We start from the raw sequence: 27,765 nt of genomic DNA, 5'->3' as shown, positions 1-27,765 counted from the left end.
ACACACAGGGACACACATACCAGAGGCCGGGCGCTTTGACTCTGGGGTACCTGCCCTCCACCCCTTCCCACCTCGTGCCCGTTGCTCGTCCTGTTTGTGTCCCAGAGCCGGGGAGGGAGGTGGGCCCAGCCCTGCACATATGCCCCAGGCTGCAGGGAAGCCACAGCAGGGCGCTGGGGGCCGTGAGGGACGCGGCCTCCTTCACACCCGTCATCTTCCCCTTCTGAGAAGTTTCTTTCTAGAGAGGTGGTGGGGACACGGCTAGGGACTGGACACGTTCACACACAAAAGTGAGAACAGCGTCCCACACGCCCGTGGATGCGCAAGACCACTGCAAACCCACTACGTTAGCCGTGTTCCAGACCACGTGAACAACCGTGCAGGCAACGTGGCGCCGTGAGCTCTGTTTGTGTTCAAATACACGCTTGTACCCTCCCCACACCTGCACACCAGGCTGGGCCTCCACCCCAGTCTCCCTGGAAAGGCCAGGGACCCCAAACTCTGAACACGGGGCTCTCGGGTCTGGGTGACTTTGCCCCGGGAATCTTAGCAAAGTCTGGACACATTTTGTCCCTGCCAGGGCTGGGGGTACTGCTGGCACCCGGTGGGCGGAGGCCAGGGCGCTCCCAGCACAGGGCCGAGCCCCCCCTTGACCTTCCCCGACCTCATAGCTTCCAGGGAGGGAGAGACCGGCGTGGAGGCCATGACCTCGGGGCTGAGAAACCAGCTGCTGGGCCCGCTGACCCGGACGGGAGCCCCGTGCACCTCGAGGGGCAGGGCGGGGCCCAGACCCTCCAGACACGAGCCCGAGGAACTGTGAACTCACCCTCAGAGTTAGTGCTTAGTGAGAGATATAGACATGTGATTTTAATAAATGTGCTTTATCTTGGCGAGTTTTATATGGGGTACAAAGGGAGGCATTTCCCCCTTTACCACGTCCATCTGTGTCTGCCTTTGTCTCTGGCTCAGCTGCAAAGGCTCCAGGACCGAGGTCGGAATGAACGACAGCCCTGACACGGCGACCGCGGGTCCTGCTCGCAGCGTCAAGCTCCTCCTGCCGGGAGCCTGGCACCGCGTTTAAGACAAGGACGGGGACCCAGCTGCCCAGTCTGTGATTCTGGCCGTCATTTCGCATCCTGAGCCCTTTCCTCGCCCGTGACCTGCCCAGGTTAACGGAGCACGTGCTGCAGGCCCAAACTCACCAGCCCCACGCCTGCCTGACGGCCTGTCACGGACCAGGGGACTGAAGCACAGCGCCACCCAGGGCACGGGGAGTGGGACCTCAGCCAGGCCGGCGTCTCTCTTCCATCAGCCCCGTGCTGGACGGGCTCCCTGGAAGAGGAGGTGAGGCCACGCTTGCTCCACAGTTAAACCAGGAAGGTTACATCTGGTTCCCTCTCTGTGAACCTCCTGAGTCGGCTGAGGGAGCAGCGAGACGGAGACGTACATCATGGGATAAAACAGGGCGTCCCTCTCGCGGGTCCACCGTCAGGTCGGAGCTGCTCCCTGGACGCACCGTGAGGCCCGGGGCGGGCAAGAGACCGGCAAAGCCCGTCCCTCCCACGGAGGAGCCCGCCCCTCGTGCCGACGTGTCCCAGCCGGGATGCGCGACGTCCGGGATGTCGTCTGAGTGCTAGGAAGCCTAGGCTTTGCCGTCTTCTGATGAAGAGAGCATGTACGTCCTTCTGAGGGGACAGCCCTGGGCAGCACCACGTTCAATTTGTGTCTTAAGCCTGTGTTTGGAGAATGAAGGATTCAAAGGGGCCCTGAGGGGCGGGTTCCAAATCCGCTTCCCACCAAGTTGGCCTTGGAAGTGAGATGTGGGCCCCTCGGGGTTGTGGCCACAATTGCATCAAAGGGGAGGACGTGCTTTGCGTCAAAATCCGGAACAAACGTGAGTAACTGTCACACGGGCCGGTCCCGGGTCTCTCCGTCCAGCCCCTCGACTGACTGCAGCCACCCTGCGTCACAATCAGACACTCGGCTTCCCTGGGTCATGAATGTGGAAACCAGGGCAGCACGGTTAGGAGACACCCCGGAACTAACCCATCTGTGCCGGGTCAGAGCTGTCACCCGGCCCACGATGGCACGTGACCTACCTCGGCCATCCCCTCCAATGTCACCTGCGTTTCCGACTTTGCTCTGTCACCAGAAGTAAAGCAGAATCACGTACGTGTTTGATGCTCCCAACACCTTCTGATGACTCTCTTACGAGATCTGCAAGTGCAGTGTTAGGTAACAGTAGAAGCGGGCTCCGAAACACCCTGTTCTCCATGTAGCATTTGCGCTTCGTGTTCTCACACAAAAGCACTTAATAGTAAGAGCAGCATGTACGCGCCAGACGCTCAGAGCCCTGTGACAAGATGAAAATGTGTGGGTCTCTCTTGGAAAGGCAGCCATATTCCTAGTGCAATCGTCTATGAGCAGGAAATAATCCACGCGAGCTGTCCAAGGAACTTAGTGAAAGTGTAACATTAAAATATTAAAAAAGAAATATATTCCTGTGGGACTTTGAAGGCAGCACCACTTTGCCTCTTCAGGACAAAATGGAACAGTTGAGCAGCCCCTGGGGCAGGGGGAGGAAGCCAACCCTCACATCCTGTCCAGCCAGGCCTCCCACCCAGGAGCCCAGGGCACCAGCTGAAGTCGCCCCCCAATCCGGTGCGCTTTGGAGACTCCTCTGCTGACTTGTCCGCCGTTGGGAGCAGACCCAACACCTGCCGCAACACATTCCTGCCCCTGGAAGCCAGTCGCCCCCTGCCAAGCACCACGTGCACAGGGCGTCTTCCTGAACTTCAGACACTGAGCGCTTTTCACTTCTAGACCCGGAGGACACTTGTTCCTGAACCTAGACACCTAGGTGATCGATGCCTTGCTGCACGTCACCTCTGTGTGTCCAGTGATCATACAAACCACTTAAATTCAGCTAATATCTGTCGAGCTCCTCCTTTGGACAGGGTGCCTGTCTGAGCACTGAGTACAACAGAAAACGCCGCTTACGCTGTGGGACAGAGCCTGCACCCCAGTGGAGGTGGGCAGACAGTAAACACGCGCGGAACAGATCCTACAGGGAGGAGGAGGGCCGTGTGGGCACAAACAGGAGGATGTGACGGGTGAGGGAGGAGCCAGCCCCACCTGCTCCTCTCCCCGGCTGCAGGGGAAGGCCGTGCCCTGCGGGCCGAGCAGGTGTGTCCTTGTGCCATGCGATGGCATCTTCAACCTGGTCATTAGTTGGAAAGAGCGTTGCTCAGCCCGTCTCTGGACAAACCGCACATGGCATTTAAAAGGGTCGCGCGCTTCCAGGGAGAGTCTGCACCAAAGACGACGCTACGAGGTGATGGGCTGTGGACCCAGAGACCAGCCCCCACCCTGAGCATTTCCAGGCACCGAGAAGGAAGGCTGACAGGACCCTCCCCTCCCCTCCCCGATCGTGGGCCCTTCGGTTCCCGGGAGGGTCCCAACTCCACACTCAGCCCTAACCGCACGGCCCCCAGCATAGTGTTTGCTGCCAGCCAGGCCCTCCCCCACCAGGACAGCCTCCACACGGGTCCCGAGGACCATGCTGGCCTTGCAGGGTTAGCAAGGAGGTCAGGGCGGGAAGGACCACCCACGGGCCGCTTCGGTCCTGACCCCCCAGCCCTGCTGGACTGTGGTCCCCCCTAGGCCGAGACCCTCGCCAAGCACCGGCAGACCCCACCCCAACCATGGGGAGGGTCCAGCGTTCACAGGACGCTTGTGCAAGCTGGGCTTTCCCACATCTCTTTCAAGTCCAAGCGACCCCGTGTGGTCGTCACCGTCAGCCCCGTTTACAAAGGAGACCTGAACAGACTGCCACGGCAGAGACCAGATTGAAAGTGGCCAAAGTCCAAACCCAAACTCTCCCCAGAATGCCGCACTGTTTCCTGCCAGCCCCCGGTAGCCAGGGCCTTGCTCTGAGTTGGGGGATTGGGGCCAGTACCCACAGTGCTGGGGCACCCCGGCTTCCCCAGCAGGTCGCCTGTGGCACACACCCAGCCCACCCACTGTCCAGCGCCTCTGCAGGACACCCACCCGGCCTGCCCAGCCCTCCAGTCCTGCAGGGGCCTCCCTGAGGCCGGGCTGGCGCTCTACCCCGTCATCGCTAACACCTCCTTCTGCGCTCACGAGGGGAAGAAGACTGGGACGGAAGCAGGATGGACCCAGCATCCCCGGGACACAAAGCGCACAGGGACGGCAGGGGCACCCGGGCTGCCCCGTGAACACAAGCACCTTGTGCCCTGTTCATCTCGTCCCCTACTGCCTCTGTGGTGTCAACCTCCCAGGGCCTCCCGTGACGTGCTGCTGTCTCCAGTGTCAGAGGACGGCCCCCCACACCGACGGCCCCGGGCGTGGCCTTGTGGACGTTCATGCGTTCCTGCAAGCGGGCCTTCGGCCTCGGGCAGCCTGGGCCCGTGCAGGGCTGCGTCACACGGCCAAAATCAGCCTTCCTGTCACCACTTTCTGTCCACTGATCTCTGTATTGTTTGGTAACAAAAACGCAGAAACCAAGAACTGAGAGGAAAATTCTAAAGGATCGTATTTATAGACAAAATTTCCTCTGCACGAGTCATCTGTGTGCTGGGGGATTGGCTCTCCCCTTGGGCTTGAAATATGTGAAATGAAACAGGAAGTTCTAGTGGCAGAGCTCCCATTATGGGACTTCAGGAAAATTCTTTTGTTCTCTCTAACTCACAGCCCCGTTTATCATAGGGTCGTAGGAGCGCGGTCTGCTACCTGCACTTCGGGAGGCTTGAGACGGTCAGCTGGAACGAGGTTGCGTGGCATACAAAAAGTTTTCGAAGATACAACATTGTTTTCTTTTCCTTTGGTTCAACATGGTACTTCTGAGCGCTTTGAAATCGTGGTAGCTAAGACAGCTCATTGAATCACCAGGAGTGATGCCTTACTCGCCACCCTTCGGTGGAGAGAAGTCGTATTTTTTAAAATGCAATAAAGGACATGCTTGCTTACAACCAGCTCCACGGAGAATCCAATCCCTCCATTGTAGACTGAGAACAGATCTGTTGAATTTGAGGCCTAGAATTATATTAAAACATACTTCATTTTCAAGGACCACGAAATGAAAATATTGAATGTGGAAGAAATTGTTTCATGAGCTGTGAACAGAGGCTGGGCCCAGCGTGGCCTCGGCCATCCGACGGGGCCTCAGCCCGTAATTGGAGTTCCCCAGATTCCTCCGATCTCTGCAGAGAAGAGGACTGGTGTCTGGCCAAGATAAATACAGGATGAAGCAGGCTCCGCTCTCTCATTAACTGGGCTGTTTTCCTTCAATGGGGCTTGAGGACAGAGCTTTGCGCTAGAATTTCCTGTTTCGCCTTCCTTTCATCTGGGAGTCTCCTCGGCCGTGTGTCTCCCATTTACATCGCGACGCTCCTCCCGTGTAGAGCCTGGGCTCTACACCCTCCCAAGGCCGGGGAGCTAGAGGGTGAGGGTTGTTCTCATTGGCGTGTAGTTGACGTGCAGTGTTATGTGAGTTACCGCCGTACAAGACAGCGATTCACAGCTTTTACAGCTTTTACTCCACATACAGTTATCATAAAATACTGGCTGCGTTCCCCACATTGTTGTGCCGTGTGTCCTCGGAGCTTGTTTATTTCGTACCTAGTGCCTGCACCTCTTAACCGCCCTAGCCCCGTACTGCCCGTCGCCACCTCCCCGCTGGGAGCTCATTCTCTAAGGACAATAAATATCTGGGAGTCTGCTTCTGTTTAGTCACGTGTGCCAGTTTGCTGTGTGTTTTAGGTTCCACGTATACGTGAGATCACAGGCCGCTTGTCTTTCTGTCTGACTTACTTCTCTGAGCACGATGCCCGCCGGGTGCATCCAGGTGGATGCAGGAGTGTGAATTATTTCTTCTCCCGGCAGACGACACAGCCCCTGCCCTCTGTCTTCTAGGAAACCCATCATGACACGTGCACATCAGGCAAAGATGGCTCTGAACCTTACATTCCCGGGGCAGGGGGAAGGCACATTTTAAGCTGTAGACAAAGTAAAACATTTCCTTTGTGAATCGCCAAATTTTCCTTTAAAAAATTGGTTGGGTTGTTGAACAGGTGGGGAGGGGACGCAGGGGCACCTGCCATCGCGTCCGTGTTCGTTTCCACCTCCTCCACCAGCAGAGACTCCCAGGCTTACTCAGCTGCTGCCGCTTCTCCCCCAGCCACACGGAGAAGGTCCCATTGCCCTCTGGCCAAGGGGACTTAAAATGTGCCTGCCTGCAGACGATCCCGGGAAAAAAGAAAGTGAAAGAGGAGAAAGGGACTGACAATGATTTTCTCCTGGGAGTGAAGGACACCAGCCTTTTGCTTTTCTCCTTCCGGGAGCTCCTGCTTCTAGGTCCAGGTGATTAGGGTGGGTTTGTGTTTTCTCAGGCAGAGGGATCAATGGAGCCTTTGAGCCACACGAATGACCACGTCCCACCAGATTCCCCAATGAGTCAGGGAACCCACCTGGTCTCCTGAAGCCAGGACGCCCCTGGGGACAGACGCCTGGATCCAGGTCCCTCTGAGCAGCCTCGGGGCCTCGTGAGCATTGCCCACATCTCAGCTCAAATCCCCCTTGTCTCCACCTCGAACTTCCCTCGTCCCTACTGCTCCTGAAGACACACGTGGGGTGACAAAGTGAGGGCCCTACTCACATGCAGAGTCAGTACTCACTGCAAGCAAGGACCTCAGGGCTACCCCCAGGGGTCGGTGCTTGACAGGGACGCCCGCTTTGTCTTCTAGGAAATCTTGAGGGATCTAAGCGTCGCCTTGTTTCTTAGTTACGTGATGGATACAGAGGTACGGTGGGAGCGGGAAGGATTCAGCTGTTCTGAATGTGGAAACTCCCTCCCTCCCTCCGTCTCTCCTTTCTTCCTTCCTTTCTCTTTCTCTCTCTTTCTTCCTTCCTTCTCTCTCTCTCTCTCTCTCTCAAAGATGCTTCCACAGCTGCATGATACAAAGCAAAAACGACATGAGCTGAGTGACTCAGAGATTCTTCTGGTGAAGAGAGCCAGAGTGAGTGACACAACCCAGGAGGGCGCCAGGGAGCAGCTGCTTTGCTTTGCAAGTCATTCAAGACAGAGAGGATAAATTCTGGAGATATTATGTGTAAACATTAAAAGAAAAAGATTGTGTATCTCCTTTCTGTAAAAAAAGAAGTCAGCAGATGTCCAGGCTGGAGGCCAGCAGGGGCTAAGGAAGCATGTGGGAGCAGAGCTTGTCTTTGCAGACGCAGCCCGGGTACTGTCCCCATGAAGGGCTCTGTGAAAGTCAAGGCCCCTCCCAGGCCCCCAAGCCCTCTGGTCGTGTCGTGCTGACTTGCTGTGTGTTTGCACACCAGCAGGTGCCTCAGACACGGGGGTGGCCAGAGGGCAGAGGCGGGGGTGAGGGACCGTCACAGGCTCGGAGAGACACAGGGAAGTCATGGTGACTAAACGTTCCTCATTTTTCATTCTGGGCATTAACCCTTACTTGTGTGTCCCTGAGATGTCTCCCTGCAGGAGATGGTTCAGGAACTTGGTCCCGAGTGTAGGGCCTAAACGAGGGAGTGTCCTGCCCCGCTTTGGTTTGCAGCTCCGTGTCCCTCACCTTCACTTTGTTCCCCAGAATACACCACTGGATCCATGTTCTGCGGCACTTTTTCTCCCTGAGAACCTCCCAGCCTCTGTGCCCCAGCTGACTCAGATCCTCACGGGCTAGCGGCAACGTGAGGGGATCGGGGGCCCCCATACAGGGGCCAAAATGAGCTGCTAGCCCGCCCAGCCCCACCCGCAGCCTGGCCTCGTGACAGGGCCTTTGTGGTCTGGGGTCCACACGTCCAAGAACCTGAGGGCTCGAGAAGCACAAGACTGCTCAGAAGGACAGGCTTTCCGTCGAGACCACACAGGTGGCAGCAGAGAGAAGCTCGGCGTCGGGAGCATCTCACGACACACGAGAAGGTATTTATCACAGCAAGTCAGCAGACCTGAAGGGATAGGACAATCTTCTCAAGTAACTTATAGAATAAATATTTTAAAATGTTAAAAATAGTTTTGAAATTTCACAGAAAGAATAGAAGCCACAGAGAAATAACAAGATACTTTAAAAGGAGAATAGGTAGATTTAAAAGAATAGAACCCTTGGGGGGAAAAAACAGTCATTAAAATGTAAAATTCATGGTTAAACCACGTTAGAGGTAGGTGAAGAAAGAACTGGTGAGCTAGAATGCGTGTCCGAGGACGTCACCCAGGGCCGAGAGACGGAAGGTCACGTAAAGCAGCGTCGTCAGCCCCGAGCTGGAGTCCAGACCCTGACGCACCTGGGAGGGTTTGCTTGTTGCAGACACAGTTCCCATGCTGCTGTCCTTACTCACAGAGTCCTCATTTGTTGGGGTCACAGTGTGCCCAGCCGGAAATGCCCTCCAGCCTCCCTCAGCGAAGCGGTGACCCAGGGGCCAGCTCTGTCCAACGAGGCAGAAGCAGGACTGCCAGCCGAAGGTCCCAGGATTCTCCTCCCAGCTCCTCCCATGTGGCTGTGGACACAGCCGGAGCTGGCGTCTCCAAACACATGAAGGATGAAGCAGAAAGTGAAACGGGATGGGCCTGCCCTCTCCCAGACACTCCGTCACACGAGAAAGAATGACTGCCTCTCCTTCATTCGGCCTGCAGTCGGGCTGTGTTCCATCCGATGCATCTGGATGCCATCTCTCCGCTGATAAAGCGAGATCGGAGGAGGCTGGGGGGAAGGCACGGAGAGTGGAGGTAAGACAGTATTTTACAGAGAAGGTCCCCGAGAGCTTTCAACTCCAAAGGAAAACACTCAGGGGGAAGAATCTCACCACATCCACCCAGAAAGGTGAGCAAGCGATCCACGCTTCGCCATGTTCGGAAGACGAAGGAGAGGAAGGGATTGTCCAAGGTAGCCACGGCGAAGAGACGCTGCAATAAGAGCACATTCCCCAGAATGTGGACAGAGTCACGTCTTCAAGGTGTCGTGAGAAAACGATCGGCCCGGACTCTATGCGTAGCTCGACTATTATTCAAGAGTGAGAGCAAGATACAGACTTTTTCAGACGAAGCCACAGGCCTTCGCTGAAACAACTGCCGAAGGACTTACATTCAAAAGATGGGAAATAAAGCGAGAAAAACGCAGGAAGCATCCCTGACCGAGGCGCTGAGGCGTGAGTAAATATAAATAATGGCTAACTCCAAATCATAGAGGAAAACCCGTGCGGAAACCCGACCGAGCTGGCGGCTGGAGCAGCTGCCCTCTGCCGTGTTCTTTCCGGCTCATGCCGGACTCGGTCGCTCTACACACAGACGTCCTGTCTGTCTCCAGTTATTATTCTAGGAAGCGGATCGCAAAGTCAAAGTACCAACCGCAGGGAACGTCGGGGCTTTCTCCATGACTTCTGGGCTAGAAATCTTTGACAACCAACATGATTTCAGTTTACAGATTCAGTCCAGGGAGAAATAATTGTAATTGACACCGTATAGAAGTTGGATCAAATATACCCTGAAAAAATAAAACCTGTGGTACCTCTGACCTTCAGAGACCACCCACCTTTGAACTGTCCCTCCTCCATCTTATGAAACTTCCCCACGTATCCTCACCCAAGTCCATGAGAACAACCCAGAATCAGAGGCTCGCCCGCCGAGCCCCTGGCCCTGGTACCGGGCCCTGCTTAGGCATCGTCTGCCGTGGCATGGGATGGGATGGAGACTCGCTTCACTGCATTGTTTAAAATAAATAAAGTTATTTATCCAAAACCATACGATATTCAAAATCCCTACCTTGCTTCTCAAAAAGTATTCTTTTTCTCCCTCCCTCCCTCCCTCCCTTTTTCTCCCATTGCATTTTAAAACACGGGGTCACCATCTCACTCTTTCACAGTTACTTTCCTTTGGTCTGAGCATTTCCGAAAGTGACAGTAAGAGTCCTGTGGATTTTTCTGCCACTTGTCAAATGCCGCCTCACCTAAAATCCAGGCCAACTCCAGCCACTCTGTGGGAGAGGTGATGTCATTGTGTTCCTAAATCCCGCCCCTAGTCCCCAGATTAGAGTTTGAATCCTTTGAAATATGCTGGGGCCTGACACACTGTTCTCAGGAGAAAAATCCTTCCTTTCCTCTCTTGCAGGCCCAGCCTGGAATGGAGCCCTGAGCCCCAGTGAGTTAACCCGTCCTGGTCACATTCCGTTCCCAGGCTGCGATGAGGTGGTCTGGGAAGCGTTCTGGCTGGGAGAGATCACATTGCTCAACCCAACCGAAGAGGAATGCAGTTTCCGGAAGGTTCCAGCGAGTACATGGGAATGGCACTCCGGAGGCCCTGGCTGGAGGCGGCTCCCCTGTGAGAAGCGCTTCCAATCCCCCACGGAGCCCGGCTTCACAGCAGGCCTGCCACTGTTATCACAGAGGGGGAGCGATCACTCACGCACGCCGCTGCAATTTGGGTGTTTATAAGCCCCGCCCACTCCGCAACCCTGAGGCCACGCGGTTTAAAACGGACCCCCCGGGAAAGAGGGGGCCTCGGTCAAAGCCACTCGGCGATTTCTGCCCAGTGTCTCTGAGGGTGAGGAGTAGTGACTTTTTAAGTGATCTGAGACCCTTCTTAAAAGTTGGCCTCTTTCTCCCTATATGCAATCTATAGCCTCAAACGTCTAACAAAATTTTCCCCTTTTGACCACAAGATAGAGTTCCAGACGTGGGCAAAGGACTCACGTAATAAGAGCTCATGGTTGGGGGGAACTTAATACAGTAATCGTGTGTTCAGGAAAATTTTCTGCAATTGCAGCTCATTTTTTTCCCTTGAGTGAATCTGCTTTATTTAGAACGGCCGAGGCTCCAGCAGCCCCAGGGCTCCCCTGCTGCCCGTGTGGCGAGGCTCCATGTGGACCCACTTCCCAGCGGTCATGGGTGGAACTCCCCACACACGGGTCCCGTGGCTCCCATGCAGGGACAAGATGATTTCTTTCTAACTGTGGTCAAACACACATCACAGAAAACCTACAGTTTTTAAGTGCACGGCTCAGGGGCATGAAGTACACTGACATTGCTGTGCAGCCATCACCAACCTCCATTCCCAGAACTTCTCATCTTCCCAAACTGACCCTCTGTCCCGGTAAACACAAGGTCCCCCCACCGCCCGCTTCTCCAGACCCTGGCACCCACCCTCTACTTTCTGTCTCTGTGAGTTTGTTTCTTCTAGATATTTCCTATACATGAAATTATAAACTATTTGTGTTTTGTACAAGTATCGGCTTATTTCACCCAACAAAATGTCTTCGAGCTTCATCCATGCCATAGTACGTGTCAGGATTTCATTCCTTTTTATGGCTGAATAACAGTCCAGCAAGTGTATATACCACATTTTGTTTAGACATTCTGCAGAGTTACTGGGAGTTTGATAGAGATTGCATCGTATACTTTGGGTAGAATTGACATATTTTATTCGACTTATTAACAATAAATTGTTACTTTAATAGTATTGTCTCCTAACCCACGAACACAGAACCTTTCCATTTATTTCTGAGTTCTTTAATTTCCTCTAACAGTATTTTGTAGTTTTCACTGTTCAAGACTTTCTCCTCCTTACTTAAGTTTTCCCTAAGTAATTTGATTCTTGCTGATGCTATTATAAATAGAATTTTCTTTATTTCCTTTGCAGATCGTTTATTCTTAGTGTATAGAGACATAGCTGAAACTCTGTGCGATGGGGATGATTTTTAACAAGTGTTAATAGGTTAGGTATCACCAGGAAATACCCCTAGAAATAAAGAGTTACAAAGCTCTGCTATATTCATCTTGCTTTTTTTCCAGTTTTAGTGAGATATGACTGACATACGGCACCATATAAGGTTAAGGTGCAGAGTAGTGACATGACGTGCATATATTGGGAAATAATTACCTATTACTTAACGTCTATCCTTTCATAGAGATACCAAAAAAAGAAAAAGAAAATAATACTTTCTCCTTGTGGAGAGAACTGCTAAGGTTTCCCCTCTCACCTTCCTGTACATCACAGAGCAGCCCTAACTGTAGTCGCCGTGCTGGCATCACATCCCTGGTCCTTATTCACCTTGGAACTGAAGCTGGTACATTTGCACCACCTTCCTCCACCTCCCCCGCCTCTGCTGACCCCCAGTCTCATCTCTTTTTCTATCAGCTTGGTTTTCCTTCTTTTTTTTTTTTTTGGTGGTTTTGGGGTTTTGGTTTGGTTTGCTTTTTAGATTCCACATGTAAGTGAGATCACACAGTATTTGTCTTTGTGTCTGACTTATTTCACTTAGCATCACACCCTCAAGGTCTAACCACGATGTCGCAAATGGCAAGATTTCATTCTTTTTCTGGCTGAGTAATATTCCAGTGTGTGTGTGTGTGTGTGTGTGTGTGTGTGTGTGTGTGTATGTGTGTGTGTATCACATTTTCTTTATTGATTCATCTATTTATGACACTTAGGTTGTTTCCCTGTCTTGACTATTGTAAATGATGCTGCGATGAAGAGAGATATTTCTGAGTGGGTGTTTTCATTTCCTTAGGATAACTCAGGAGTGGAACTGCTGGGTCATATGCTGGTTCTAGTTTTAGTTCTTTGAGGATCCTCCGTACTGTTTCCACAGTGGCTGCACCACTGACATTCCCACCAGCAGCACCCAGGGTTCACCTTTGCCCACATCCTCGCCAGCACTTGCTAGCCCTCAACTCTGAGATAACAGCCATTCTGAGCCCTGTGTGCCCTCCTTCTTTGCCAATGTCTGTATTTTGGTTCCCTGAGAGTTGGGATCAAAGACCTACTAAAGGTCAAAGAAAGAAAAGAGACAAAGACTGTCCTACATAAGAAGCTCATCTCGAGGGAAAATCCTGGGATATTTTTTTTTAAAGGAAAGAGGCTTTGTTCTCTGGTTGAGAGGAATTACCATTACGGGTGAGGATTTCTTCATTTAATCGTGGACACCTCGTATGTATCTGGCACTGTTTAGAGCAGTGAACAAACCAAGAATTCTACCTTCCTCGAGCATAGAGTCTGTGGTCAGGACCAGGAAACCTGCACAGCATGTCAGACGGTGACATCCGCTGTGAAAATAACGGGGCAAGAAGAGAAAGGAGGAGACCCCCAGAGGGCAGGCGCACAGTCAGAGCCAGCCCAGGACAAGTGACCTCGTGGGGCACCCGGAGGGGGCAGGGGGGCTGGAGCCGGGAGGGACCTCGTGCGGCAGGATGGCGGCACGGCCACCGCAGGTGACCCAGAGGGCTGGTGGTCCCGCATGCCTGGCGCCCGGCCTGTTCGAGTGGGAGAACCTACATAGATCAGGGGCAGTTCTGTTGGCATCCCCCTCCCCCTGTTTGCGTCCAGAAGCGCAGGGCACCCAGGCCCACAGGTTCCACCTGCTCTGACTGCCGCTTGGGCTCCACTGCACCGGGTGGTGCACCCCGCTTGGCCCCGAGGTCCCCAGTCCAGTTTCTCCCGTACATGTAGGTTTCCCAATTGAGGGGCTGCAGTCCCCTCTGCGAGATCCAGCCTTAGAGAGGAGCCATCGTGGGGACTTCAAGGATGCTGGGGTCCCCTCACAAGCCCACTCCTCACGTCGTGGGGAAAGCAGGTCTCTGGGTCTTCCCAGGGTCTCTCAGGACAAATCCCCCCCAACCCTCCAGCCCCCTGAGCCTCTGAGCCCCTTGCTCCTATTAAACCTGGGGGCCGGGCACTCCCATTCTCTTGCCATCAGCCGGCTTCTGTCCCCAGATCAGCCAGCCAGGCACAGACCTCAGAGCCCCCGACTTCCCGGGCTGTGGATTAGGTGCAGGGTCCCTGCTCAGTGGCCCCGTCAGGAAATTCAGCCTGACCCAGCTCTGCTCCCTGCAGCCTCGTCCCAAACCTCGGGATCCAACTGTCCCCGTTCTCCCTTCCTTCTTGGAGGAAAAGTCGGCTGACTGTGAGCACGCTGGGACTGACGGTGGAGGGATCCAACTTCCTAGATCTGGTGGAACACGGGGAGGGCAGAAAGGGCAGGGCGTAAACGGCGCAGCGTGTCAGATTGCCCCTGCCGAGCGCCTACCGTGCGCCCACGCTGAGCGCCTACCGTGCGCCCACGCTGAGCGCCTACCGTGCACAGGTGGTGCTGCAGACCAGTCCTGGGAGTTGGGCGATTTGCTCCATGCTTCCAGAGGACACCAGGATGAGACAGGGACACGACAGGGAGCTGGCGACAGTGGGACCAAGCCTGATCGGTTCCAAAACGTTTCTAAGTAATCGGTTGTTTAAAACCTGGAGCCTATAGACCCTAAACGCTTAGTGATGCCTCCTGGGTTTCCTTGTCCGAAGCACCGCCTTTCGGGCATCTTCCCCGGTGCCATATCTGAGTCTGAAAGGTTAGTGAAATAAGGCAAAGAGGAAATCACCTCCAGAATCGTTTCAGAGCTCAGAAAATGTGCATTTTATGTGGGCAGGGCAACCAAAGTCAACATTGTTAAATTAAATCATGACTTTTGCAAAACTGCTGACTCATAGAGATACTGCACATCTTCGGAGAGAACATGTGAATTCTGGGGGAACTGGCCTGCCTCTGACACGGAGACTCTGCCGGTTCAGACTCGTCTCTGGGCGTTGTGAGACGCAGGAATCTGGGAGGCTAGAGTCGCCACGGCACAGCCTTTTTCCAGAAAGTGTGAGAAAAACTAACAGAAGCTCCAAGTCAGGGACTAAATGGCCAGTGAGTTATAAAAGACCTGGGATTAAGGGTCTCCAGGAGAAAGTAATTCACGGCATATACTCCTTGGGGGCCCCTCGGCTTTCAAATTCAAGTGGCACAGTGGAATAGCTGTTACCCGAGTTCAGGGGCCGGACGTGCTGAGGGCCAGCCCAGGTGGGCATCGCTGGCCTGTCCGGACCCGGGCCCTGCGGTGTGTGGTGGGCACACAGCGGGCTCAGCAAAGATCTTGTCACCACCTTCAAGGAATTTTCTCAGCCCCGAGATGCAGGAGGGGAGGTCAAGAATCTAGGACTGGACATGGAGTCCACACACCGAGCATTTAGTCGTCTTATCATCCAATAAGGAAAACTCTCCGTAAACAAAGAAGACATAGAAGAAGTGGCTCGCGTTAAGGACAATTATTTATATGTTGTGAAATGTCTGAACTCTGTCCCCTGAGAGCAAACTATCTTGATGTATTTCTTCAGCTTTGCTGAGAAAAATTCCACAATAATAAACATGAGATGTCGGCCCTTTTTACTCTCCAGCAAAAAGAAGCGAGACCGCACTCTGGCTGCCTCGGCACAGACCCATGTGTGAAGGGTAAACAAACAGGGCTTTAGAAAGCGAGGGGGGTCGGGCAGTGCCTTCCCAGCCCGGCTGCCCCCTGCCCTGTGGACCCCGAGCAACGCGGGAATTATAGGCAGGCCCAGCCTCACTCATTTTATCCAGAGACTCAAAGTGACACAGGCTTAGCATCTCCTGAATGGCTGGTCCACGCCAACAAAAATCAGAGCGGCTTTTACTCTTACTGATAGTCATTGGCCAAAACCTGTGGGTCCGTTTGCTCTCCAAGTTCTCCGCGAAGCCGAGGACCAGTCTCACAGAGCCCAGCCTCCGAGCCCGCCCGGCTCCCTCACGGGGGCTGAGCGTTCCCACCGTCGGCAAAGCGTCGGGTGTTGATTCCGTCCGGCAACAGAGGCCACAGCCCACGGCGACCCCGGGACATGCGTCTGCTCCGCGGTGGGTCAGCGTCTCCCCAGGGCAGGGAATCAGTCAGGACGACCCCCTGAGTCCAGCCACAGAGCGCCCCCGATGGCCAAGCCTGGACCCCGCCAGCCCTGGTGGCTGCCGCCCAGACCCCAACCTCAGGAGCCTCTGACTCCCCTCCCACCCTCTCCAGCCCCCGAGAAACTCGAGAGAAAGAGTTTTACGGGAGACGTTTCACCATCTGTCCCTCTGGGGTTTGTATGACCTCTGAAAACTCACGACTTTTGCTCACAAATTCACAGCAGCCCGTCGCACAGAGGAGGGCCTCTGTCCCTGCACCCCTGGCCCCTCCTGTCCTCTCCTGCCCCCACCCCCCCACGAGCTGCTGTTGATTCTCACACACCGAGCTCTGACATCCTGCTGCCCAGAGGCCGGGGTGGGCATGGGGCCCCAGCCCGTCACAGGGTCAGTGTGGGAGAGTGTGGCCCGGCTGCAGCTAGGCGGGACAGTAACTAAAGTCACAGGCTGTGTCTTCTCTTCAAACACCGCGACATGCCACATCCCTGGCTTCAGATGCCACAACGCTGTCCTCAGGTACACACGCCTCTTGGGGCCACCGTCTCTCTGCAGCAGGGGCCCAGCGTCCCCCAGGAGGCGGTGAAGACCCCTGACCCTGAGCTGGAACGGCAGCCCGACCTGTGCCTCCAGGAAGCCCCGGTCTCCACCCGAGTTCTCCCCAGGCTGCAGGTTTCCCCAAGGGCAGGAGGGACGTGCCACCCACCCTCCGTGGCAGTGCCATGCCTCCCTACGGGCCACCAGGCCCCGCCAGGGGTGCCTCAGAAGCACCGGACCAGAGCGGAAAGCCCAGGGGGTGGGTTGTGGTCCACCACGGCCTTCGAGTGACAGAAGATGCTGCCGAGAACGCCCAGGAAACGCTGGAGGACTTGCTGGCCGGGGGAGGGCAGGGCCAGGGAGCGAACAAGGACCCACCGCCAAGGCACAGACGGCCACACTGTCTGCAGAGACAGCCGGACAGCACGGGCATCTCACCCAGGAGCTCCGCTCCCTGCACTGGTCTCAAGAGAAGCAAGCCAAGCGCCATGGGGCCTCTCTTCCCAGGGGAATCGACCAGCTTTGCTCCTGACGTAGCAGCTGTGCGGTCACTCGCTTCCCCTCTGTACTTCTCCCTCCCTTGCATAGTACCCAGGAGCTGCGCTCGCGGCCCTGAGGGGTGATTCACAGTCCGCTCTAGCTGCCCGGAGGTGCTGGGGATTCCCAGCCCAGCACCGTCATTCCCTGGACTTCTAGAGACACGGCCCCCAGCGCCCATCAGGTTCTGCTGCACAGCCCTGCCACTTTTTCGCTTTCTCGGAATGAAAATAACCACGTAGCAGGGAGGCCTGGGGGAAGCGAGGGCCCGCTCCCAGCCCAGCCAGGAGCCTGCGGGCTGAGCTATGGCTTCCTCTCTGCACAAAGCACCCCGACCCTCCAGTGAGCACAGCCTCTGAACACAAGACAATAGAAAGTGAGACGCTGCTCCGTGACTTTTCCATCTTTGGCTCAGACTTGGAAAGGCCGTTCTGGGCTGACTCTTACAGGAAACACCAAAAGCCTCAGGAGAAATGGAGCTCCTGCGAGGTTTCCAGCCCAACTTAACCGGCTGTTTGAGACGTCTCAGGCAGGTTTCAACCGAAGATGCAAACGTGTGGGTGCTTATCTGAACTGAACCCAGACCTTTGGAATTCTACACCTCACTCTTGAAAATCTCGCTACGTGCTGTGACCTGCAGGTCCCGGGCACTGTCTCCTGGAAGTCAGAGCCACCTTCGCATACACCTGTTCTGCCCGGGGTGTTGGGAAGCCTCCTCCGACTTGGCCTGTGATTCTCTGATTCCCTCTGTATGGCCTGTGCAACCACCAAGCTTAAAAGCAAGCCCACTGGAATGCCTCGTAGTTGGAGGATCATAGGAGGGCTTTATCCTAAATCCACCTGGAGCAACTCAGAACAGGTATCAGCTAGAAGGACAATTAGGGGGCAAGTCATGCCAGGAAATTCTGCCAGTTTTTACCTGTCGCAGCTGTTGGGAAATAGATCTGTGCTTGCTGAAAGCTTCACTTGTACCTGCATGCAGGATGTGGAAGGGAGGGCAGGTGTTTGTAAGCCAGCTGTGTTCTTGACAATGCTCCCTGTCTCATTCACAAAGAATGCCTGGTTCTCAGACTCTTACCACGGGGGAGACGCCCCGTAGGCCTTGAAATCCTGATGGGGGACCAGTCATCCGGGGGGAGACAGCACACATGAGTGAGCGTGGATTTCTACAGCCGACGTGCTTTGAACCCTCTTTATTTGAAAGCAACCAGCTTCAGAGTTTTACTCCTAATGCTTCTGTGTGCCAAACAGCGGAAAAGGAAACGGACCTGGGAGCCAGGCCGGGGCACCTCACCTCCTCCTCCGGGGCTGGGGTCCGCCCGGGGCAGCATCTCTGCCACCGGGAAAGGACCCCTCCCGGGAGCAGAGATGAGAAAGGAATCCACTGAGCGAGCCTGCTGAGAAGTGAGCCCCCGCCTCGCGCCGAATCTGACTGCACAGAGACGCTGCGTTAGCGCTCGGATTAAGGGGAGGGATCGCTCTCACTCTGCCCCACGCTTGAGGGCGACATATCGGGCACCGGCAGCAGGGGCGGCACCTGTATCCTACGCGCTGGCTCACGACGGGAATGGAACAGAGAGTAGACGTTCTCCCGACGGAGGGAAATCTCCGGAGGGCTCGTCATATGCAGCCGGCTGCCTCCTCCTTCTCTGGGTTGGAAGTGTGGGTGAGACGGGGCCCCAGAACCTTCCTTCCCGCTGGGCACGCACAGCGGCTCCCGTGAGGAATCTGAGACCCAGGTGTCAGCAAACATGCTGCGCAGGCGGAAGCCCAGGTGGACCCTGCCCTTCTGTCCATGGCTGCCCAGCCCCCCTACAGCCCCAGGAGGCAAACCGCCGTGTCAGGAAGCAGTCGGCTGTCTATTCTCGGTCTGTGGTCTGCGGGCCCGCCCATGCGGTCAGTGTTGTGGTTTCCCCTGGAGCTTTAGCCCACAAAATGCCATTGATAACAATGCCACCTTACTGCCACTTCCCCTTCCCCCGAAAGACTTTTCTAGAGCCAGTAGACGACCTATAAACATTACTCAGCCAACTTTCCTTCTGGCGTCGGCACACAGAGGCCTAAAGCCCACTTCCTGCAGTCACAATGCAAAGAAAATAGTGAAAAATGTTGGAACTAAGCCATCTGCTGGAGGGTTTCACTTGACCTCCCCAACGATGCTCAGAGTAGTAGGAAACAGTGGCAGGAAAACAGGAGACCCAGACTCTCAGACAGACTGAACCCACGGATCACCTCAGAAAGCAGGCGGGTGTGAGCGCCGTGGGCACATGAGCACAGGCCCCCTGGGCCCTCGGCAGAGCATGCGTCCCCCAGGGAGGACTGCCGCCTGCCCTGCCGTGCGGGTTCCGGGGCAGTGAGCTGTGCCACGGAGGCTCCGTCCACCTCCCGCCCTCGGCTGCTTTTTTTTTTTTTTTTAATTAGTTTATTTATTTTTGGCTGTGTTGGGTCTTCGTTTCTGTGTGAGGGCTTTCTCTAGTTGTGGCAAGCGGGGGCCGCTCTTCATCGCGGTGCGCGGGCCTCTCACTATCGCGGCCTCTCTTGTTGCGGAGCACAGGCTCCAGACACGCAGGCTCAGTAGTTGTGGCTCACGGGCCTAGTTGCTCCGCGGCATGTGGGATCCTCCCAGACCAGGGCTCGAACCCGTGTCCCCTGCATTAGCAGGCAGATTCTCAACCACTGCGCCACCAGGGAAGCCCTCGGCTGCTTTGATTGGATGGAAACGGCATGTGGACTCAAAGGAGCCCTGGGTCTGGGGGGAGGGGGGCCTGCGGCCGAGCAGCCAAGTCTGAACACGGACCTGGGTTTCCCGCAGACAGCGCTTTACCCTAGGGCTTCAGGGCCAACGCGTCTACTCGTAAAACCTTAATTAGCGCCTTGAAATGGTGACAGCTCCGTGAAAGGGGAGCCATGCGCGCAGGGATCCAAGCCCACCGGCAACAGCGAGCGAGGACGTCAGCTTCCCCGTTCCCAGGCTTCCCTCCACCGCTCCCCGCTCCCAAGGGAGGGTGCAGGGTGCTCGGAAGCCCCGGGCTTGCGGGCTTGCTCTCCCGTGAGCGCTGCATCAGCTCGCACATCTCTGAGCCCCCGGGCAGCACGCAGGCCGCAAGACTCCACCGCCGCGTGGTCCCCTGTGTCTCCAGGACTCACCCCAAGCCCTGAGTCTCCCACGGCGCATCTCCAATGGGCCATTTGCCAGTGGCCTTGACCCGTCAGTGGGTCTCAAGTGGCCTTATGGGTCCCCCCGCCGTGGGTGGACAGGTCCACTCCCTGCCCTCGGCCGGGACGAGCTCCTCCGGGACCACAGCCCGCTGTCGTCCAGGGCAGTTGGCCCGCATCACCTCCTTAAGCCCATAGGGACCTTATGGGGCAGAGGACACCATCACCTCCGACGTTACAGGTGAGGATGGAACGTTGAGGTCGGGCACAGGTCACACAGCAAGGAAACGGCCCATCTGATGGCCAGGCCATCGAGTGAAGCCCCAGTAGGGCTGAGGGCCCGGGGCTACGCTCCACCACAGCATCCACAGCCCAGCCTGGTGGGCCTCCCGACACGAGACACACACAGACCCTCCTCCCCTCTGGACCTTGACCCCTGCCCGGAACACACTCCATTTTTAATAGGGAGCTGAAGAAATACATCAGATACCTAAAATCTTTCATTGTTAATTTGCTCTCACCTAAAATCTGAGAAAATCGCTCACATGCAGAATTCCAGTGTTTTGAAAAATTCTGCAAAGTGAGATCATTTACATTTTTTTCCAAGGCAGTATACATTCCTCTGAGTTAAAAGAAAACATTCGCCCAAGACTTAGAAACCTGAGTGGGGACGAATAAATGCTGCTCTGTGTCCTGTGTACATTTTTCATTAGGACTTGACTTTCAGAGAAAACTCAGTTTCAGCAAATACTTTCTCTCCTATGAAGTGGGGCTGGAACGAGGAGGTGTCATGGTGAAGCAGAAGAGGGAACTTGGCTCATTTGCTCTCTTACAGGGATTTTTAAATGACTTGTGGAAGCTATTGATCGCACTGAAGTATTTTAATTTCTCCGTGAATTTCACTTCCTGAGCTTCGCTCATCATCACACCAGCACTACAGCTGTGTGCAGGGCTGGGTCACAAGATAGTCGTGTCTTTCTCATCATGACCGCTTCCTGCAACCTGGGCGAGCGTCGCTGTGACGACCCTGAGTCCAGGGGGCTCCTGGCATGGCTTTGCCCCACGTGCCCTGAGCCCTGGCGGACGCCTTCCTGATGAGCTGCTCAGCGTCTGAATCTTCCCCCTGTTCGGGGCTTGAGCCCCACTTCCCCCACGACAGCCCCGGTGCCTGGCGTCCTGCCCCCCAGCCGGGCCCCGGAATCCTCCTCCTTTGTTCCCGTTCACCGTCTAGACCCACTGCTCCAGCTGTGCCACAGCATTTTCTCATTTCATCCTCACGGCAATGGTTGAGGCGGGCGCTCTCACTGCACCGGGTCACAGGCGAGAAACTAAGGCGCAGAAAGGGTAGGTGCCTGACCCGAGAGGACACGGCTGACGCCGGTGTCCACACCCAGGCCATCGGACTCCAAGCCCAGCAACTCGCCCGAGCAGCTCTGGTGGGGCCGTCACCTGGTCCACCGCACCCAGCGGCCCTCCTTTGTGTCAAGCTGAGGCCCAGGGAGACACAGGCTCAGAGGGTGGGCTCCAGGAGTGGCTGTGACCCAAATGCAGCGCTTCAAGGCCCCCAAAGGCTCTGCACCCCTACTATGCTGTGGACAGCGAGCCTGCCCTTTCCCAGTGGGGCCCTGGCCCCTGCCTGGGTCTTGATCCCAATACAGAGGGTCAGATGAGGTCCTGCAGAAGGGCCGACCCCCAGGAGGCAGGCCTCCCAGCCACGGGGGGCAAGGAACCCCCCGCCCTGCACCTGCCGCCGGGCCCCGGGGCTGCGGCTTCTTCTTCTCGTTTAAATCCCTCGTTGTTTCCATACATCTCAGACCTCTGGACCGGCGGGTCTGCATAAAGGTGCAGTGTTTCCCCTTCACAAAGGCACACTGTGTTCCCCTACACATCGAGGCAGGGGCACCGACACCTGCTGGAAACAGCCTTTCCTCTGAGACATGTCTGCACTGCCCGCTGTCCCGTCCTCTGACTTGTCCTTCCGCGGCTCTGGGAAGGGCTGCTGCCACACCCTCCCCATCCCACCCTGCTCCCAGCAAAGGTCAGGCCCTGTGGGTCCGGAGAGCTGGAGGCCGGGCCCCGGGCCGCATGTGGGGAGGGGCTCGGTGACACAGCGACACTTCAGAGACCGGCTTCTCCCGGTGAGGACGAAGGAGGAGTCATAGGGACGGTTTCCTTCCCTGGTTCCCAAACGGCTTCTTCTGCTTCGTGCTGACTTGTTGCCCGGAAAAGCTGCTGATGGTTTTAAATGATACTTAATACAAAGGGGGAGGAGACAGGGAGCTGGGGGGAAATTCTCACTTTTGGCTCCGCCTCAGGGGGCCTCCTGAGCACGTCTGATTTGGAGACTGAGCTCACCGAGCAATTTCACAAGGGGTTGGCTTCAGACTCCGGTGTCTTTTGTGCTCTTGGGTACAAGCCCTTTTAGACAAATCAAGGCAGATGAAAAGAACCCTAATCTTTCAATCCCTAAGGTAAAATAAGTCATAACATTTTTTTCTTATCAAGAGTTTCTATATTGTAAGTTTTCTGTAATGTCTAATATACTCTAAAAAACATATTATGTAAATGTTATGTGTTTGTATATGCAAATTGGAATTCTTCCTTCTCTTTCATTTTTGTCACATGATAGAAAATTCGTGTTAGGTAAGTTGCATTAGGCAATTCAGAATTTGTCTCATCAACTGAAACGCTGAAGGGTGTATTCGGGGGAAACTAACAAAAATCGTCGTGTCTCACCAGAGTTGGACCCCAGTAATATTTGAAGTACCACGTGGAGGCATCGCAACGGCTCCGAAGATGAGGACGGAGCCCGCGGGGAAGAGTCCAGCACCCCGGCCGCGCCTTCTCCCGCCTCAGGGCCCGCGACCCGGAGGCACCTCTCAGAGCAGGTGCAGCCCACGGTGACCCCGAGGTCCCAAGCCACCTGCTGGAAACCTTGGGGAAAGTGGGTTTTATGGGGGCGGGGGGGACTTTTGCTCCACGGGGCCTCCAGGACTCTGGGTTCCAGGGAGCATCCTGGTCACTCTCACTGCCCCCCGACGCCGGGACTCAAACCTACTGCACTGCTTCATCCCTTCCCTTTCAGTTCATAAGGGAAGTTATATTTAAAGTTTAAATAAAACGCAGCTGTCCTCAAACCGCAAGGCTGTGTGAGGGAGGGCCCAGGGCCAGGCAGCGTCTTTGGAGACCTCGGGCAGCTGGGGCGGGGGAGCCCGCTGGGCTGCCCCCGGGGCCTCCCACCACCCTGCGGCCTCAGACACCTGCGAGAGGGACGCAGGGGACTGTGGTGCTGCTGCGGGTCGGGCCCCGAGGAGGTGGCCGGGACAGCGGCGGGCGGCAGCAGCGGCCTGTGTCCTGAACAGGGTCGGCGAGGATTCATCGTTCAAAAACAGAGAGAGAGAGAAAGTGCCCCAAGAGATGCTCAGCTCAGGGTCACCGGCGAAGCCTGTTTAAGGGGGAAACGGCCAACTTTCCCTCAGGTTCGTCATGAAACCAATGGCTCTCTCTAGCTTCTCCGGGAGCCATCTCCCCACGGCTAGTGTCCCCAGGTCCCTGCGTCCCCAGTGGCCGAGGCCGTGCAGGTGGAGGACCCCTGCTGCCACTCCCAGAAAGGTGGGGTCAGGGCCGAGGGACCCCGTGTGAACTGGGGGGTGAAGGATGTGGACGGCAGCGGGGTCCCCCTGTGTACCCCTCCCCGACCCCGACCCGGGCTGGGAAACGGGCTTGGGGGTACGGGGAGCAGGGGGACACGGGCCAGAGGTGCAGACACTCCCAAACACAGCTGTCCCAGGTCCCCCAGGACCACGACCGCCCCCTCTGCCGCAGGTGAGGGGTCAGGGGGCAACCCTCTGGAGGTGCTGCTGTGGTGTCACGAGGGCCACGTGGCCCGGCTGGGACGGACTGAGCCAGGAGAGCCTGACGTGGACCAGCAGGTTCCACAAGGGCCCCAAGGGCCTGGAGCCATCCAGGGGCATGTGCAACTGCCCGCCTGCTCTCCTGGAAACAGCAGCAGCAAAACAACCCCGGGATCTGCCGGGCAGCCTCCCGAGCAAGCCCCGGCCGACTCCAGGGCCAGCGGTGGAGACTCACGGTCAGAAACCAGGGAGTGCCGGCTGTGCCCCGTTGGTCTGGAGGTGCCGGATGCGACAGCAGGGCCGAGAGGCTGGGGTCCCTGACCCAGCCCAGGCCCTCCTGGGTGTCTCGATCCCAGAACACAGCCCTGCACTCTTGTTGGGTCTGTTCATCGGTGCAGTTGGGACTTCAAAGTTATACGACTTCTTGGACAGAGTGTGCCCATCTTATGTGTGCCCTCTGCTGTTCTCTGAACCCCAAGCAGGCGTGCTTCGGGCTGGTGTCTGCCCTGCACATGCCCTCTGACCAGGGGCGAGTTTTGGACTCGCTCAAATGTGCCTTGAGGGCTGTGACCTGCCCCTCTCACCCCAGACACCAGCAGCCCTGACCCTCCTGCCATCCAGGCCCAGGAGCTCGGGTCAGAGTGCTATGCCCGCAGCCCCCTGGACACGAGAGTCCATTGGTCCACATGTACGAGCTGCTGACTCTGTGTGAAAATCTCATTGTTACTTTACCGATGGTAGAATTGCTTGCATTCAGGAGAGACAGAAGACATTAACTCTTGTGGGAATAGGTTTATACGGAAAACCGAGTTAGCAAATGTTTTGTTGAGGGAAAGTAAATTTACGGGGCTGATTTCCTTCCAACTGTTCAGAATACTCAAAGGCCCTGTCTCTGTTCTCTGCTAACCAACGGCCTGGGAGAATCTTTGCTTTGAGGACAAAGGCGTTTCTGAGCTCCAAGGATATTAAACAGCCCATCTGGCTTTTCCATCCTTTGCTTTGGGTTCCTACCCACGTAACATTTAATAGGAAAAGTGAAATCGAACGAGAAAGTATTTCACAGGATTTCAGTTGAGCCTCTAAGGGTTGGTAGACCTATGCTGAGTATCACCAAATAACATCTGCTCTCAGCACCCCATTTGTGACTAGTCTACCAGGAACGCGGGAAGGTAAAACAGGAACAGACGTTTTCTTTCTATACCCCGTTCATCGCACCAGGGCCGGTGCCCAGGGCTGACCTGAGACCACGGGGATGGCTCTTTGGGCGTCAGGCCCCGCTTGACCCATAAACTACCTCCTGATAGGTGGTTTTTCCCCACTTAACACGTGAGGACACAGATGTTCGGGCTGATTCAGTCCTTGGCCCAAGTCACAGAGCTGACGAGTAAGTAAATCCGGGCTTCCTGGTTCTGCGCTGAGGGCTCTGCCCTGACACGTGGCTTGTGGTTAAAACTACAGGACTCGTCAAAGGATGCCGACCGTGACCCTAAGTCAGCCTGAAAACACCCCGCATGCGTGGGCCCAAACCACCGGGGCCTCTTCTAGAAAAGGACAGATGACCAGCTCCTCTCTAAAGGGTAGGCAGGGCTTGGGGGGCCGGGAATCACTGACCTGCCCGAGGCGAGCTCTGCCTGTGGTCCGACGGGGCCACTGCTGGGGACGAGCTCGGGGAGGACCGGCCTTCTCCCCTCGTCTGCCTGCTACCCGACACCTCACCTGGCATGTGGGCTGCTTCATACACGTTTGCTGAGCGAGACTTACTAAACGAAACCCGGATCCTCAGGAAGCCACCTACTTAGAGCCTAAGGAGCACGCTGTGGACTGAGTGTGTGTCCCTCCTCCAAGCCCACTGTTGAAGCCTCATCCCCACGTGATGCATCTGGAGAGACCATCTCCGGGGGGACGTTATGTCCACATGCCGTCACCCGGGAGTTAGGGCTTCAGCAAGTGTGTTTGGCAGGGAGGGGACAGGAAGAGGGGGACGGGGGACAATTCTGCAGCTGCAGCCACCCCAGAGCAAGGCTTCTGCACCCGCTCCCGGGAAAACCAAACCCAAGGTTTCAGGACATGCTGCTCCGGACACGGGCTCCTTCTCTCCAGCACTCAGCCTCCTCCATCAGGGTCTCATGAAGAAATGGAGACACATACAAAGAGGAACAAAAATGTGCATCAAATACACCGAAAATACATCCGTTTGAAATTTATTTTGTTTGAGTAGAAAAGGAGGCCGGGAGGCACCAACCAGCCGAGTCGTCACTGGGCAGCCCCCCTCGTTGGCTGGCTGGCCCGGCCTGAGCCCCTGGGAGCTGAGCCCGACGTGGGGTCTGGTCCAGACGAGTCGGCTGTGGCCTTGGGCCATCTAAGTCCCTTAGCCTAGGTTCCTTCACCCGTAGAACAGGGAAATTAAAAAGTACTTATTCCATGGGTTTCCTTATGAGATTTTAATAAGATAATTCATTTAATGGTGCTTTGTCGAAGCCCAGGACCTCAGTAAATGTCAGCTTTTCTCACAAGAGCACAGCTATTAAAAAACAGAACACAGTGTAACCAAAACAAAACAAGGACCCAAGCCCCCAGACACTTGGTTTGTTTGAGGAGGAACTCTGTCCCGGGCTACTTCTCAGCCAGCTTGTTGGGACCCGATCAGTGTACACAGATCACGTAGCCATCACAGGAAAGGCGGGTAATGAAGGAATTCACATTCTACAAACAAAAGGGTCTCAGCCGATGTTAACCTGCAAAGGCATCACGTTATCTCACTTGGGTCCTTTTCTCCAACACACGTTCGAACATAATAACCAAATGCACTAGCAGCCCGAGTGCCCGCGAGGCCCCGCGAGGCCCCAGAGGCTCCGCCCTCCCCACCTGCAGCCCTCAGCCCAGAGCAGCCAGGGCCGCAACCGGAGGCCGACTGTGTCTGGAACGGGGCATTCCGGCTGGCGCTGGGCGTCGTCTTTCTTGCTGAGACCCCCTGGAAGCCCCAGAAGCGTGGGTTCTCAAGGCAAAGGCACGTCCTCTCTATCACGGGCCAGCTCAGAGGCCCCAACGACCCAGAGCTGACCCCTTGTCCCAGCAACGCGAATTTGGAAGAGGGCAAAAAGGCTCCCCAAACAGGGCGTTCTCCCCACACTCTTCTGCATTTTCACAGGACAAATGGATGCCTCACGGTCCATGAGGACAGCCGCACGCGTGCACAGGCTGGGACCACCTGAGGCCGGGCCCCTCCTCGGAGCAGCACGGACGCCCCGGGAGGGCAGAGGCCTTCGTCTCATCCTGGCTCCATCCTCCGCAGAATGTTTCTGGAAGGTGTTTGGATCTGTGAGTTCGTTAAACAGTCACGGGGAACAGAGCCTCCGCTGCATCTGACCCCAGGACAAGAGGCCCTGGAGTCCGAGGTGGCCACATGGCCCTCGGGAAGTGGGAGTTCAAAGCCTGGCAGGTGCCGAAGCCAAATTCAACCCCGTGAACTAAGTATCCACCTGCACAGACCGGGCCGGCTTCGTGGGAAAAGCACGGTCCGCACCTGCTGAGAAGCTCACCCGATAAACAGGTTCCCCCGCCTCTGGGACTCGGCCACCAGGTGACGCGCGCACAGCAGGTGAGGCTCCCAGCCCAACACCCCGGGAAACGTTCTCACGCTATCAACAGGCAGGGAAGCTGGGCTCGCAGCCTGAGTCTGTCCTGAGAAATGACACTTATTGGGTCAAGATTCCTGATTAATCGCAGTGCATAAAAGCAATCACATTAAATACTGCTTCATAAAATGAAAAAATACATAGCAACACAACAGAAAACTTGATGGTTAGACCATTTTATTATCTTTAGAGCATTTTTTTTTTTTTGAAAAGTAGGATCATAGGAGCAGGCAACCTAAGCCTTGTTAAGTTTCTAAAGTAACCTAGTCATCCATTTGGATTTTTTTAATGAGCCTC

This window comes from Phocoena sinus, chromosome 17 (assembly GCF_008692025.1).
Source record: "Phocoena sinus isolate mPhoSin1 chromosome 17, mPhoSin1.pri, whole genome shotgun sequence".
Classification (NCBI taxonomy): domain Eukaryota; kingdom Metazoa; phylum Chordata; class Mammalia; order Artiodactyla; family Phocoenidae; genus Phocoena; species Phocoena sinus.
The sequence above is the reverse complement of the archived record's forward strand: the minus strand, read 5'-3'. Positions refer to the sequence as shown.